Source organism: Canis lupus, chromosome 11 (genome assembly GCF_048164855.1).
Source record: "Canis lupus baileyi chromosome 11, mCanLup2.hap1, whole genome shotgun sequence".
In the NCBI taxonomy this organism is placed as follows: Eukaryota; Metazoa; Chordata; class Mammalia; order Carnivora; family Canidae; genus Canis; species Canis lupus.
In genome coordinates, this window is record NC_132848.1 from 23,939,093 (window position 1) to 23,946,708 (window position 7,616).

The following is a 7,616-nucleotide window of genomic DNA, read 5'->3' on the forward strand; positions in this document are numbered from 1 at the left end:
TTTTATTTTTATTTTTTTTTAAAGATTCTATTTATTTATTCATGACAGACAGAGAGAGAGAGAGAGAGAGAGAGAGAGGCAGAGACACAGGCAGAGGGAGAAGCAGGCTCCATGCAGGGAGCCCGATGCCGGACTTGATCCCAGGTCTCCAGGATCAGGCCCTGGGCCGAAGGCGGTGTTAAACCACTGGGCCACCCGGGCTGCCCAATGATTTGATTCTTTAAGACTTAGACAAAAGCAAAAGCATTGAACAGAGGACCCACACAGGAACACATGGACACAGCACAGGAATATGGCAGGCCGCTGTGGATGTGACATTTTCTTGATGGCTAGTGAAACTGAACATTTTTTTTCTTTCTTTGCTGGTCCATTGGGTTTCTTCTAAAAATTCCTCTTCTGAGTCTTTCTTCATGCTTCTATTGAATGATTCTCTTTTTATTAATGATTGGTGGCATTGTCCATACATTCTGGATACTAATATTTGCCGGTCATAACTTACACAGGTATCTATTCTCATCTTTACTTAGGCTTGCCGTCATTTTACACTGTGTGTGTGTGTATGTGCACATGCACAGAAGTCTTACATTTTGATGAACTGAATTTATCAATCTCTTCCACATAGCTTGAGTTTTAGTGTCTTATATAAGGGATTCCTTTTAACCCTACGGCCAAAATGAAATACTTCTATATTTCCTTCTGAGAGTTTTAAAATTTTGTTACTCACTTTAAGGTACTTAATCTATGTACACTTTAATTTTGAATAATGCATAGAAACAAATATAGCAGGGAAAAAGTGAAAAAAATTAATAAACAGGGAAATGTACCTGAAAAAATTCTCTGAAACACCACAAAGTGCAACAAAATGGTGGAAAACAGGAAGGAGACGTTGAGAGACACAGATAATAGAGATCATAGGTTGAGAATATTAGCAAACTCTATGTTCCAGAAGAGGGGTGGTGAGTGTATGTGGCTGAGCAACATCTGGGGTGTTTGCTGACAAATCTCAAAACTGATGTGAGGCACTGACCCTTGAAATCAGGAACCCAATCAATTCCAAACAGAATAAAGACAAGGAAGTTACACATAGGTAAAGTGGAAGAAGAGGAAGGAGGGAGAGAGGGAGGGAGGAAAAGAGAGAGAAGGAGAGGGAGGGAGGACAGGAAGCAAGGGAAGGAGAGTGGGGAAGAGAGAGAGAGAGAGAAAATGAGAATGATGGCTAGCTTTCACCAACAAAAGTGGTAGTCTGAAAACAGTGGAAAAGGATCTTCAATACAGAGAAAGACATTAACCGTCTATCTGGAAAAATGCCTTTTAAGAAGGAAAGTAAAATAAAGACATCTTAGAACATTCCAAAAAACTGCAAGAATTTGCCCCAATATACCTTCACTAGAGAGAATTCAAGCAGAAGGGAAGGGTTTTTAATGGAAGGTCAGAGAACGTTGAGCAAAGACAGTGGTGAATATGGGGGTAAATCTAAACAAAACTAATTACACAGGAAAAGAACATTTTGTGAGGTTTAACAATTTTGTATGGGTTTATATTATTCATCAGTAATAATATCAGGAGGCCAGTGATCAGAGTTGAGGTGGGTTAAGGTTCTTGGGTTATTCAGAAAGTACAGATGGTGATAAATTTCAGAATTCTTTATTACAATGAGTATGGTAGCCACTGAAAGAAGAAAAACAGTGTAATTTCCAAATTAATACTGGAAGAAAATGGGAAGAGGAAAAAAGAACTTAATCTGAAAGAAATCAAGGAAGGATAGAAAAAGGCGGGATTGGTGGGACAATTTGAAAACACATGGCAGAAATTAATCCAAATAGAACTGTAATGACAATAAATATAAATGAAGTAACCTTGTAAACTCTACAGTTAAAAGATAAAGATTGTCATATTGATTTTTAAGAAAAATCCAACTTAACAATAGACCCATCAAAGACATAAGGGCATAGAAAACTTGAGCGACACTCAGTAAAAGAAATCTAGAGCCATATTGACACCAGACCAATTGATTTTAATATAAACATTTTACCAAAGTTTAAAAGTGCCACTCACAATGATAAACATCTCAACTAACTTGGAATATGCGACAATTAAAATTTTTATGTACCTAATAACAGAGCAACAAAACACATAAAGCAAAAATGAACAGAATTACAAGGAGATTAAATCCACCAACAGTGAGAACTTTGAAGATACCTCTCTTAGCAATTGTTAAATTAAGCAGCTGACAATTTGGGGAAGATAGAGAACAACAAAATCATGAAACTTAATCTAAAGGACATATATAGGGCAGCCCAGGTGGCTCAGCAGTTTAGCACCACCGTCAGCCCAGGGCATGATCCTGGAGACCCCTTATCGAGTCCCACATCTGGCTCCTTGCATGGAACCTGCTTCTCCCTCTGCCTTTATCTCTGCCTCTCTCTCTCTCTCTCTCTCTCTCTCTCTCTCTGTCTCTCATGAATAAATAAATAAAATCTTTAAAAAAAAAAAAAGGACATATATAGAATTCAACGCCAAGCAACTGTATAATACAAATTCTTTTCAAACGCACATGGGCATTTGTATGGACCACAAACTGGATCATTCTCTGATCAAAATGCTTTTAGGCTTGAATACATACTCTCTAGGTAACTAGAAAAATCCAGGTTTGGAAATAAAGACTATACGTCCACATAATCCATGAGTCAAAGATCAAACCATGATGAAACCTAGAAAATAATTGAAGACAAAACTACTAAATATAAAAACGGGAGGGATGCAGCTAAAGCAGTATGTAGAGGGAAGTTTATAACCTTGAATGTTCATCTTATGTGGAGGGACAAACAGGATTGTCTGGCAAATGACTCTAGACATTTGTGTTGTCTACAACAGATACTCCTGGGAGCAGGGGCTCCCCTTCTGCCAGAGCACAAACCCAGCACCTCACTTGATCTCCAAGGCTAGCTGCCGGCATTCCAGAACAATCCCTTCACCTGTGCTTCTTATTGCCTACGCCCCAAGAGTGCATTCCCCGTGCACATGCTGGTTTTGCATGGCGGACTGAAAGAAGACAGAGAAGTCCATGGGGAGCATGCCTCCCTAAAGTTGGTACCTCCAGGGCATGTCCAGCAGCCCAGCTCAGGGCTGATGGGGCCCCTGTGGAGTCACGGGAGTACTAGGCACTGAGTCTTTTCTTACTGCCCCTAGCCTTGTGATCCCCAGTAGGTCCTCTTGTGGATGAAATGCAGGTATTTGCCTTCTCTCTCTTTGCCATAACACCACAAGAAGAAAGATGGAAGCCGATGAGTCCAGCTAACTGAAGGTGTCAGAAGAAGGACAAAATGATTGGAACAATATAGAGGAAAGAGAAGGTGATCAGGATCACCATCCTTGAACACGCCCTTAATGCCACCCACAGCCATGCCCACCCATCCAGACTGTCATTCTTTGACTGTCCTGGGCCATGGTTCTGCCCCCACTCATCTTCCTCATCTACTCATCCCATTCCTCCCATCATGGGCTGAAGCGTGTTGCCCCTTCTGCCCAGATTCACGTGATGAAATTCCAATCTCCAGGACTTCAGAATGTGCCTGTATTTGGAGACACTGTCCTTTAAAAAAAAAAAAAAAAAAGATTTTATTTCTTTATTCATGAGAGACACAGAGAGAGAGAGGCAGAGACACAGGCAGAGGGCGAAGCAGGCTCCCTGTGAGGAGCCTGATGCGGGACTCGATCCCAGGACCCCAGGATCAAGACCTAAGCCAAAGGCAGACACTCAACCACTGAGTCACCCAGACACCCTGGAGACAGTGTCTTTAAAGAGGTGGCTCAAATTCAGTGAGTGGTGTTCTTTTTTTTTTTTTTTAAGATTTTATTTATTTATTCATGAGAGACACAGAGAGAGGGAGAGGCAGACACATAGGTAGAGGGAGAAGCAGGCGCCATGCAGGGAGCCCGACGTGGGACTCGATCCCGGGACTCCAGGATCATGCCCTGGGCCGAAGGCAGGCGCCCAACCACTGAGCCACCCAGGCATCCCAAGTGGTGTTCTTGTAAGGAAATCAGGACACAGACACGCAGAGGCAGGACCACGTGAGGACATGGGGAGAAGACGCCGTCCATAAGCCTAAGGAGAAACCAACCCTGCTGAAGCCTTGATCTTGGGCTTCCAGCCTCCAGGACTGTGAGATGATACATTTTTGTTGTTCAAGTCGCCAGTCTGTGGTGCTTTATTATGGCAGCCTGAGCAAACGAATACACTATTCCACCAGGAAAATAGAAGCAACAGGAGGTCTCCCAACCAGCTCCTGCCACCACACCTACCCACCTGCCCACATCCCGCATCTCTGCTTCTCTCTTGGATGAGCATGTTGCTTCTCCCCTTTTACAAAGCACCTCTCGACCCCAATGCCCGCCCCTCGCTGCCACCCAGTGCCCACTCTCCCCTTTTACGACTGAACTCATTGCAAGAGGAGCCTGTGTCCTCTGCCTCCAGTCTGATCTCTCTCCTCCGGTTTTCTCTCTCTCTGCTTAAGTTCTCATCTCTTGAGTTAAACTTAGCATGTGTGAAATACAATGCACAAACAAACACACAAAACACAAGTGTATAATTTACTAGGTAATTGCTAAGGGAAACATCCACCCAGGTCAAGAACCGACCCACTGCCTGCAGTCTACAAGGCTCTGTGTCTCTTCCTTACATGATGACCCCTGTCCCTGCCCCAAGGGCACCGCTATCCTAATGTTTGCAGCAACAATTGTCTTGTTTTTCTTGGCACATTTACTACCTATGTATGTTCCTTTAGGAAATAAGGTATGATTTTCCCTGGTTTTAAACTCTAGTTTCTACGGTATGTACTCTTGTGTCTTCTCTCACTCATGATGTTTGGCAGTCCCATCATATAGGGGTGACTCATTGACTGTCATGGCTCTGCAGCAGTGGTTCTCAAGTCAGGGTCCCCAGGCCAGCAGCATCAACGTCATGGAGACCTTGTTAGAAATGCAAATTCATGGGTCCACCCCAGACCTACGGAATGAATCAGAAACTCTGGGTGTGGGGTCAGCCCTTCAGTGATTTTGATATACAATAAAATTTGAGAATCCCTGCTATGCAAAACTGTGCTTTGTTTTTCTAGTCTACTGTTGATGGGCATGTGTGTTATTTCCAGGTCTTTGCTAGGATAAACGTGACCTCTATGACCAGCGTCACACAGGCTTCCCAGGGCACTAGTGCATGAGATTGAGGAGACACTGTATTCAGCTCTGCCCTTCTTCCCTCTCCTAGTTACTGTCAAATTGTTTCCCAAAGGGACTGATATCACCCTGGGCCCAAGCAGAAGACAAAAGACATGCTCAGTCCCAGGTAAATGGCAAGAGGTTAATAACTGAGATAACTTGGGCAGCCCGGGTGGCTCAGTGGTTTAGCGCCACCTGCAGCCCAGGGTGTGATCTTGGAGACCGAGGATCAAGTCCCACGTCAGGCTCCCTGCATGGAGCCTGCTTCTCCCTCTGCCTGTGTCTATGCCTCTCTCTCTGTGTGCCTCTCACGAATAAATAAATAAATAATATTTAAAAAAATAACTGAGACAATGTACCACAGCATCCTGAGAAAAAGCAATGTTTTCACTAAAGTACAAAACCTTTGGGATGCAAATGTAGTTGGGATTGGTTGCAGTGAGCGAAGACATTATTCATATTTGTGTCCAAATAATTGGTTATATGTTCTCAGTCAAAGTAGGAGCTATAGTTGTCAACATTTATAAATATTTATATATATATATATGCAGAGAGATTAGGCTGTAAATAATTTTGTGACAGAGTCCGTGTTGAATACAAAAACAGACTTCAGGCTCCTGGTGTGTCCTTCCTTGTCTTTGCTGTAGTCATTAATCAGACCCTTGAAATGTTGGAAACCTCGAAGACCTACTTTGCACAGCAACCCAATGCCCCAGAGTGGGACTAAGCTTTTTGTAAATGAGTCCTCTAAAGTTTTGCTGTATTCAGTTCAAAAATCTATTGGGAAGCTTTCATCAAAGTATCCATTAAATGGGTGCCAAGAATTTTGAGTTTTGAAACTTTAGCGAATTGTTAATTATCAGAAACAATCCTTGCCAATAGGGAAACGTTGAACTTCATTCCTACAAAAGCAAGGGTGGAGCTGAAAAATTAAATGCTGAGAGCTCCAGGGGTGTACAAGTTCTGATTTTCAAATTCCATAATTGTTTTTGGAAAGTCTCAACATGTGGGAAGAATCTAGATGAGATTCCTAGTTTTAATTGGATAAATTTACTTTCTGTACAGGAACTGAGGGAAATCAAAAAGGTCTACAATTTTGCAGCATCTAAATTTAATTTTTTAAAAAACATTCAAAAATAGCAAAGAAATGTTGAGGGGGTCAAGTTTTGGCTTATAAAAATATTTGTTGCAGAATAGTACCCCAAATGGAGTAAACATGACTGAACCCATGGACATAGTTGAGCTGGAATATTTACATGTTTCAATAAAGAATAAAGGGAGCACCTGAGGGCTCAGTGGTTGAGCATCTGCCTTCGGCCCAGGGCATGATCCCAGGGTCCTGGGATCAAGTCCCACATCGAGCTCCCTGCAGGGAGCCTTCTCCCTCTGCCTTTGTCTCTGCCTCTCTCTTTGCATCTCTCATGAATAAATAAATAAAATATTTTTAAAAATAAAGAAAGAAGAGAATTGAAAATATTCTCCACTTACTAGAGTTTTTTCTGAGCTTACCTGGTACTTTAGTTCCTGTAGGAAGTGGATTTTCTTAATTATAGAGTCCGCAAGGGAGAGTTAATTGAAGATGTCAGATTGTTTACATTTACAACCACAGAATGCAACTTGGAGTAAGAGTCCAAGTGATTTTATGACAAAATGAAGAACAGTAAGACCACATTCAAGAAAAAAGTGTGCTTTAGGAAGTATCAGCAACATGGCCAAAATTATAGGTCCATCAGGACAATAAACTAATTTGTTGGACTATACATGATGGTTCAGAAAACGCGTTGGTTTAATTATCCTGAGCGACTTGTTTTGCTCTCCACAGCAACCCAGTGTGCACGGTGATCCTGCCCACGCACAGACTTTGACGTGGCTGGCCACCCCTCCTCCTCCCTGAAGTCAATTCTTGGCTTCTGAGATCCTTCCCATCCTTTGGGTCACTCTTCACCAGGCTCCTCCTCCTTTTCTATGCACCTAAACTGTGGACTGCACAATTCCGGACACTATTCTCATTTCTGTTCATGCTCTCTCCCTAGCTTTGGATCATCTCCTACTGACTTTTCAACGGACCTCTCCCTGCAACTCCAGAATCGCATCCAGAGCCAGCCCGACATCCCACTTGAAGGTATCAGAAAGGCCTTTCTAACTCAACTATCGGGGATGTCCTCCCCACCAAAGCGCACTTCCCATGCAGTTGTAAGAAACGATGCAGACGGACCTGGTGTGCTCTTTACTCAGTTTCCCCCAATGGCAACATCTTGCAAAACCGTAGGGCCACATCACAACCAGGATATGGACACTGATAGAGATAAGACGCAGAAGGTGCTCCTGTGGTCCTCTACAGCCACACCCACTTCCCATCCACCCTAATGCCTCCTGAAGTTTTCATTTCTTTGGGATAA